An 8,110-nucleotide genomic window follows, 5' to 3' on the forward strand; every position below is an offset into this window, starting at 1 on the left:
TGTTCAAATTTACAGCAGTGTGACTCTGCAGTGCTGCACTGTATGTTTGTACGTTTTGTCCCAACAAACAACAATGATGACGAGACGTTTTGCACCTGTGGTAGCAGCCAAAGGCAGAGGAAGATGCTGACCATCATAGTTTCAACAAGGAGGCAAAAAGGTTGTAACTGTCCACAACAAGAACATCGTAAGGATGGAGTCAGCTTTGGCTTTGTGGCTCAGTGACCGCAGGAAAAAGAACATCGTGCTGGACACCAACATTATCTGCAGAAAAACTCAAAAGCTTTATGAAACTTTACCTGACAGCGAGGAGCCCAGGCCATGGGCGAGTGCTCCTCACACAGAAGCTCATTTAATGCCAGCAAAGGCTGATTTGACACATTTCAGAAACACTTTGCTTTCACTCTTTAATAATGAACTTATTTTTCTATGAAGGTTTGAACTTTGTTTAAACAAGAGAGAAAAGTGTGAAAATGTTCATGCCTGTCTGAGAAAAGTGTAGAAAGTGTGCAGTGAGGGTTTAACTGCCTTAAAACTTCTATAATACTTGTAAAACATAAAGCTGCTACTTCATTCTGAGACTTATTTTTAGAACGTAACTCGATAAACGAGCGACCGCAGTACTGTATTGTGTTTATTTTGAAAACTCTCAACAGGATCTTCAGATTTATTTTGAAAGCTTTATCTGGAAAACACAAACACATAAGCAGGAAACAAAGAGCGTGATATGAAACGATAGACGTTTTCATATGGTCATCATATATACATCGTTCTATCGAACAGCCCCAGCTCCTGCTGTCAGTCTCTGTAAATCTGCTCTTAAAACACATTTGTATTCACTGGCTTTTAATACAGCATGAGAGTTATTTGATATTTGATGTGTGATATTAATATTAGGAGTTATTTTAATCGTTATTTTGGATTCTTGTACAGCACTGTGGTCAACGCTGCTGCTGTAATTAATGTGCTATAAACACATAAACAATCTGCAGTTAAACATCCAAAACTAAAGATGTGATCGCTGCCTTTAGAAAATGTGCTGATGCACAAGATATCAGCTCCATTAAGGTGGAATGTGGCCGTGTTAGAAACATGTTGGAAGAAGTTTGAAGCTGAAACTGTGAAGCTGAGAGTGAAAGAGCTCCAGCGTCTGTCACAGGAAACTTTCTTATTTCCACACTGATGAAAGCATCAAGCTTTGATTTCCTGCTGCTTTTATTGAGTCACACTGTGAAACTGAGCCACAGCTGAACCAGCATCCCTGTACAGCAGACACTTACAGCGCTTGGCTGCTTCCATTGGACCCTCTGCACAGAGCTTCAGTTTCCTCTTCTGGTCCCAAAGTGCAGAACAACAAGGTTTCAAACAGCTTCGTTCCAGCAGTATCAGCCACAGACATGCAGAGAGAATCCTTTGGTTGTGTTGTGTGTTTGCATATCTGCTGTGTTGCTTTGTGAGGATGGATCATCTCCTGCAGCTCCAGATAAACAAGCTGGACCTGAACCTGGTAGCTTCACTTAGAAGACACTTGTGACGGGAACGTGTGAGAAGTTTTGTGCAGACAAGTTTGGATTTAGAGTGTGGGACGAGCTCTCCACAGTCTTTGTGGAGATCCACATTCTGCATACTGCCTGTGAGAAGCTGCAGACATTTGTCCTCCAAATCCACTGAGCAGCTGCTCGTGGTGGTATTAGCTTCATGTGTGCGTGTTAGCATGAAGCCTCGGTCACACTCTGCTGTGGACACGGTCACGGACAGCTGGACGCCTGATGGACGAGTCGTCCTTCCTGTTAAACTTCTTTGAGCATGAGAAGAGCATGAGAAGCTCAGTGGACACTGTTCAGGGTTTTAACTCTCGCTTTCACTTCAGCTTCACCAACAACAGCACAAGCAGAGCAGCCCACTGCCTGCATGGCTGGGACAGCGCCCCCTGGTGACTGTAAACCACTACAACATGTAGACGGCCGTCTGCAGGCTGGATGTAGCACCACCGCAGAGACGTGCTGCAGCTCTGTTTAGTTACCCAGCTGACAGCAGAGGCTGTAGTTTACTGTTACCAACATGGAAAACTGAAGCTTCACCAGCTGGAGCTACAGAGCTGGAGAACAAAGGAGACTGAGAGGCCAGAATGATGTGGGAGGAAACATCAAGAGCCTGTTTGAAAGGAGACACATGTGGATGCTGTGCCAGTCTGTGGTCTGTCAGAAGTCAGCTGAGTCACACTGCAAGAAGCTGCAGAATCTCAGAGGAGGAGATTTGGAAGTGTTTGTGGGACAAACTGGACTCAAAGAAAGAAGATGTTTGTGAAGTCTTTGGTGGAGGTGAGCAGTGTGAAGCAGAACACATGCAGATGAATCAGGAGGTCAGCATCAGTGTCTCCTTGTGGTGGACGGTAAAAGAATCAGAGCCAACGCTCCCGTCCACCCTCGGCATGAAGCAGTGCTGTTTCTGAAACAGGAGGACAAGTCCAGAGAAGACAGAGGAAGCAAAGATGAGGGTGGGACAGGACAGCAGGACTTCCTTCACACCTGCAGCTCCATCACACTGCTGTAGCTCCTCTTCATCACACATGTACCTGCAGCCTGTCTTCGAGTCCAGGAGTCACCTCCACACAGTGTAGAAGCCTCCTGTGCAGACCATGGAGTCCAGCCTCTGTCAGGGAAGTCGGCACTAAAGCCTGAAAGACTTCAATCTGTCTCTGCTCCACCCGAGAAAGACCAGCACCGTACTTGTTGTGCATTCAAGGAGGGAACATCAGCGCTGCATCGTGGGAACAACACCGCAGGAACAAAGACACAGCACGGCCGATGAAGGACGAGGACAAAGGAAAGGTGAGTGAGAAGACCCCGGTGGTGTGGACGGACCTGCAGGGGCTCCAAGACTGAGGAGCAGAGACGTCCATGTACCAGCTGAGGATGCTGCAGTGATCTAGGGAGCTCGGTCCAATCTGAGGCCGTGTGAACTACGTGGACCACAGTTTCTTCACAGACTTCAGCCACGTGAACATCTGGAGATCCAACAGTGCACGAGCTGTGAGCCATCAGCTGTTTCTCTCATCAGCTGCTGTAATGAGAGCTGCTGGAATCATCTCGAGCAGCAGGAAATCACTGATGTTGTTTCTAAACAAAGATATGGGACTGAGCTCCGCTGAGCTCCTTCTACTTTCATCCAGATAGAAACTGCTACAGTCTGCTGATTATTGCTTTGCCTCCATCACACGAGCTCTTTATCCTGTTCTTCACTCTCATTGGTTCTTTGTCTGCTTGTTTTTACAACAGTAGTCTTCTGATTGGTCAAAGACAATCAGCTGTGACTAAATGTAGCTCCTACAGCAGTGATGGGAATAACTACTGAAGCTAATCCAGTATCAAAGCTCAGGAATCAGCAGCTCCCACCTCGTTTTCTTTCAACAACTATTTTTAGCTGCTGTGTTTTTGTGTTTCTGCAGACCTCAGACATCCTGCTGCTCTGGACAACTTTTTCATTCTTTTGTATCATTATTTTGCTTTTCTTTTATTATTATGTTATATGTATTAATATGTGAAACACTTATTCTTTGTGTTTTTGCTTTGCTCCTGTCAAACTGCTTTAATAAAATCTGCTGCAGTCTAAACTGTGGACGTTCCCTTTTTAACCCTTTGTGAAACAATAAAGGTTTAAATCTGAGTATTCATCTATGTTAGTGTTTAATGGGTCTAATAGGTTGCTTTGGCCTTTCCCAGTAATATCTTCCCTTGCAGTCTGTGGTCCAGGCTTCTAAAACCATCCCAGGTTAACAAGAACTACAATCTAGAGGAGAGCTGCCATAACAGGTGTGACTGATGAGATCTGACCTGCAACGTTACTCAGGTTTGTTTGTATCAGGACAAGCAGGGAAGCCGCCTGGACGTCAAAGTAGTTAGAGCTGGGCGAGTGTCCTCACCCACATCGGCTTCACAACTCTGCATCATCTACTGAGTAAGACTCAGAGCATCAGAGATTAGAAGGTCTACAAAGAGCTGAACCAGACTTCCTGTATAAAGGTTTTAGTTCCACAGATCGACAGTGTCAGCACAACTAAAACGTGGAGACTGACCTCAGAGTTTCAATTTGATGTTGTGGATTCTCCAGAAGAACACACAGCTGCTTCACTCCTGAATCCTGCAGCTTGTGGTAGCTCAGCTCCACCTCTCTGGGATACGAAGGGTTGAGCTTCAGCACTGCTTCCAGATAATCACAGCTGATCTCTGACAAATCACAGCGCTCCAATCTGTATAGAGAATGAAAGATGTAAGTTTATTAGACAAAGTGCTTGAAATCATTCAGTGTTTCATCATCTGTTCAGAGCTGAAGAAGGTTCAGAATGTAGAAGTTTAGAAAATGGAAACTCCAAACAGCTGAAGCCAACAGGAAGCAGCTTCAAACAAACACAACAAGAGAAAAAACTCTGAATGTTTCACATTAAAGTCGAACATTTCTAACAAGAGTATTTTAAAGACAGAGTCACTGATGATCATCTTCTGCCCAGTAAAACTTTGGGTTTCCTCATGTGAGTGTTAATGATGCACAAAGACTGTGAGTGCAAAGAGGGAGCGAGGAGGATGACAGAGAGATGGTACAGGAGCATCAAGAACCCGGCGAGGAAATGAGCAGAAGGACTTTGGAGCCTGTTGGATTGAAGCTTTCACAGAGACGTGTTTGACTGGACACCACCAGGACAGACTTTTAATCCCAGGATTTGGATGAGCTTTCTGTCTTTATGGTCACAAATGATGCTGTAACTCTGTGAATGTCCTGGAACTGTCAGCAGTGTGGTTACGTCCTTTTGACCTGAGTTTCCACAGCTCTTATAACAGCAGTGTACATTCAGACTGAGACACGCTTCAGTCTGTATGGACCTGTTTCTGTAGCTGCCACCATCATTCTACGGTCGTGTCCAAATTCATGGGCTGCATCCTCCTGAGGACCCGGCCTTTGCGGTCTACGTGGGCTGGGTCCTCAGAAGGTCGGGTAGGCTGGAAATAAACGGCTGGGGAAATTGGACGGTCTAGCCTTCTGATTAGCGTCACCGCTGTCTCGGTGGAGTTTAATAAACTCAGCCGTCTGCTCCTTGCTATCTAAAATATAACAGGACACTGGCGTAAATTCTCGACCGTCTCATACTTCTGTTTAATCAGTTTTCTGTTTGACGTTTAGTCAGCTCTGTAAAGACCAAGGAGGAACCCACCTGGGGGATTAATAAAGTTTTATTTTATCTAATCTAATAACTTTAATCTCAGCCAAACCGATTTACTCACGAACAAACAAAACACTGAAAAAAGCCAAACAATAACATTTTGAGGTTGTCTAAGTGACTTATATATCACGTTTAACCTGAGTAGCGAAAGTCCGCGGTGATCTGAAAATGATGTGCCGGGAGTTGTGCCGTTCTCGGCGGCTTCAGTGACCCTCGAGCTCCCGGCGAGCTATCGAGCTGGTGGGTAGCAGACGTCTCCGAAAACGTCGAAGCACTTTTGCAAATATGCGGTATCTTGATAAACCGAGCAGATATTTGATGTTTACACAGCTACTTTCTCGCCTGAAAATATGTTAAAAGTTTATTTTGTGACCGAAAAAGATTAGTATGAGTAATTTTAAAACTTAGTAGCGGCCGCCATTGTTGGAAACTGGAGTTTGGCTGGGCCGCGCTATGAATTCTGGGATATGGTAGGCCACGAAGGACACACCCGACCCATTCTTCAAATTCGGGGAAAAGGAGGACGCATTTGTTGGCTGCATTCGGAGGAGTCTACGAATTTGGACAGCCTTCGACGTGTCGCTGTGACGTAATCGGTCTACAAATGCGGCCTCAGGAGGATGCAGCCCATGAATTTGGACACGACCTACATGTTTGTACATCAGCTTATCAAATACTGTCTGCTGTCTTCATTTATTACTCTTCACCTGCTTCACTGTCACTGTGTGGGCGGAGCTGTCTGAGCCCTGCCCACACAGACACAGCTCCTCTCTGGAGCAAAACTTCTGCTTCATCTCCGCCTCTTTTCTTCATCCTCCACCTCTCTTTTCTCTTCTTCGGTGTTCTGCAGCCACAGAGCCTCACAGCCATTAGCACGCCCATACCTGAGCAGCTAGCATTACCCAGCATGCCGTGCAGCAGTGTCAGTTTGTAAATGTGCAAGAATTCCTGCTCCAAACTGTTTCACAGAGTGCTGTGTGCCGTGACCTTTGACCTGCTAAAGACAGTCAGCTGTGGATTATTCATTGTTGTGTCTGATACTTAGAACTGTGAGGAAGAAGCTACACAGTTAATCAGGGTCCCCTCTCTCTGAATCAGGAAAGGTGGGCAGGCCGCGTGTGGGCCGCGGGCCATACGTTGAGTATCACTGTTTGAAATGTGAACATTGTTCTGCTGCAGTCAATGGACTAAACCAGAGAAGAAGAAAACAGACTTTACCATGAAGATCCTCAGTGTGGATCAGTATAATATCAGCCTGATGTCTGCAGTTTAGTGTCAGCACAACTTTCACATCATATTCATCTCAGCACAACTAAAACATGCTGACTGACCTCAGAGTTTCAAATCGACATCGTGGATTCTCCCGAAAACCACACAGATGCTTCACTCCTGAACCCTTCAGGTTGCTGTAGGTTCCACTCAGGTCCACCTCTGTGGGATACGAGGGGTTGGACTTCAGTGCTGCTGCCAGATATTCAAGGCCAATATCTGACAAATCACAGCTCTTCAATCTGTATAAAGAATGAAAGATGTAAGTTTATTAGACAAAGTGCTTGAAATCATTCAGTGTTTCATCATCTGTTCAGAGCTGAAGAAGGTTCAGAATGTAGAAGTTTAGAAAATGGAAACTCCAAACAGCTGAAGCCAACAGGAAGCAGCTTCAAACAAACACAACAAGAGAAAAAACTCTGAATGTTTCACATTAAAGTCGTACATTTCTCATAAAAACAGGACAAAGACTTGAAAAAGTCGTGTTTTTCCTTCCAGGAACCACATGGCTTCACTTTTAAAGGTGAAGTGTGACAGAAATGGACATATTTGAAGTCCAACACCTTTTTCCAGTCACATTATTAAAGCAGACAAACTACAAGCTCATTTTCATTCCAACAAGTCATCTTCTGACCTGGACTAACAACACTGGTCTCTATGTGCAGCTGGCTGTGAGACCAGTGCTCAGGGAGCGTCTACAAAGTGCAACACTGAAAGAAGATCACACACTCATTTGCTTCCAGCACTTTCACACAAACATCTACTGTCATTATTGTCACCAAACTCTGTGGATCCTTTATTGCAAATTCAAATGGGATCAAATGGTCAGACAAAAGAGGGTTATGAGGAAATATGATGAAATGTTGTGTATTAGCAGCAAGTTATTGAATCTTTTTCCTCAGAAACCAAACAAAATGATTGACAAACATGTTTTTACAAACTCAGTGTTGGACTTGGATCAGCAGGATAAGCTGATGTTTAAAGGCATTTGAGTCTCGCTGTATGAGAGTCCAGTTATTACTCAATATTTATGGATGATGTTCTTTCAGTGTTGCACTTTGTAGACGCTCCCTGAGCCTCACAGCCAGCTGCACATGGACCAGCTGACATTACCCAGCATTAGAGGCGGCTGTAAAAAATTCATGTTCCCATTTAAATGGTTTTAATTTGAATAAAACGATGTTGATTCATTCAATCCTGAATCGATGTTTAATATAAATGTATTTTGCCAGAATCTCAGGTTAAAGCTCACAAACTATTTCAACAAGCAGCAAACAGATAAAACAGTAAATGAGAGCAGCTAAACACACAAAGATGGAAACAGAGCGTGGATCGTTCACTCGACGGCACGTACACGGACACGCCGTCGGGGCTGAAAGTGGACAGCTCACAGATCCTGAAGCTGCAGGTTTCATCTGTCTCCAACCAAAACTGAGTGAAGCAGCAGCAAAAGAAGATCCAAACTCTGCTTCACGTTTGATCAATATGCTCATGAATTCTCTCTGACTTTGGCTGTTCCTGCCTGCACAGCTCTCTCTCTCTCAGTGTACTCCAAGAACAGCTTCAAACATCTGTTTCTGCATCATTCACTGTTTATTAGCCACCAGTCTGCTGTTGTGTTCAGTG

This window comes from Diplotaxodon limnothrissa, unplaced genomic scaffold (genome assembly GCF_057381915.1).
Source record: "Diplotaxodon limnothrissa isolate DT_005_m unplaced genomic scaffold, D_limnothrissa_male_GT1.1 unmapped_scaffold_1, whole genome shotgun sequence".
Taxonomy (NCBI): domain Eukaryota; kingdom Metazoa; phylum Chordata; class Actinopteri; order Cichliformes; family Cichlidae; genus Diplotaxodon; species Diplotaxodon limnothrissa.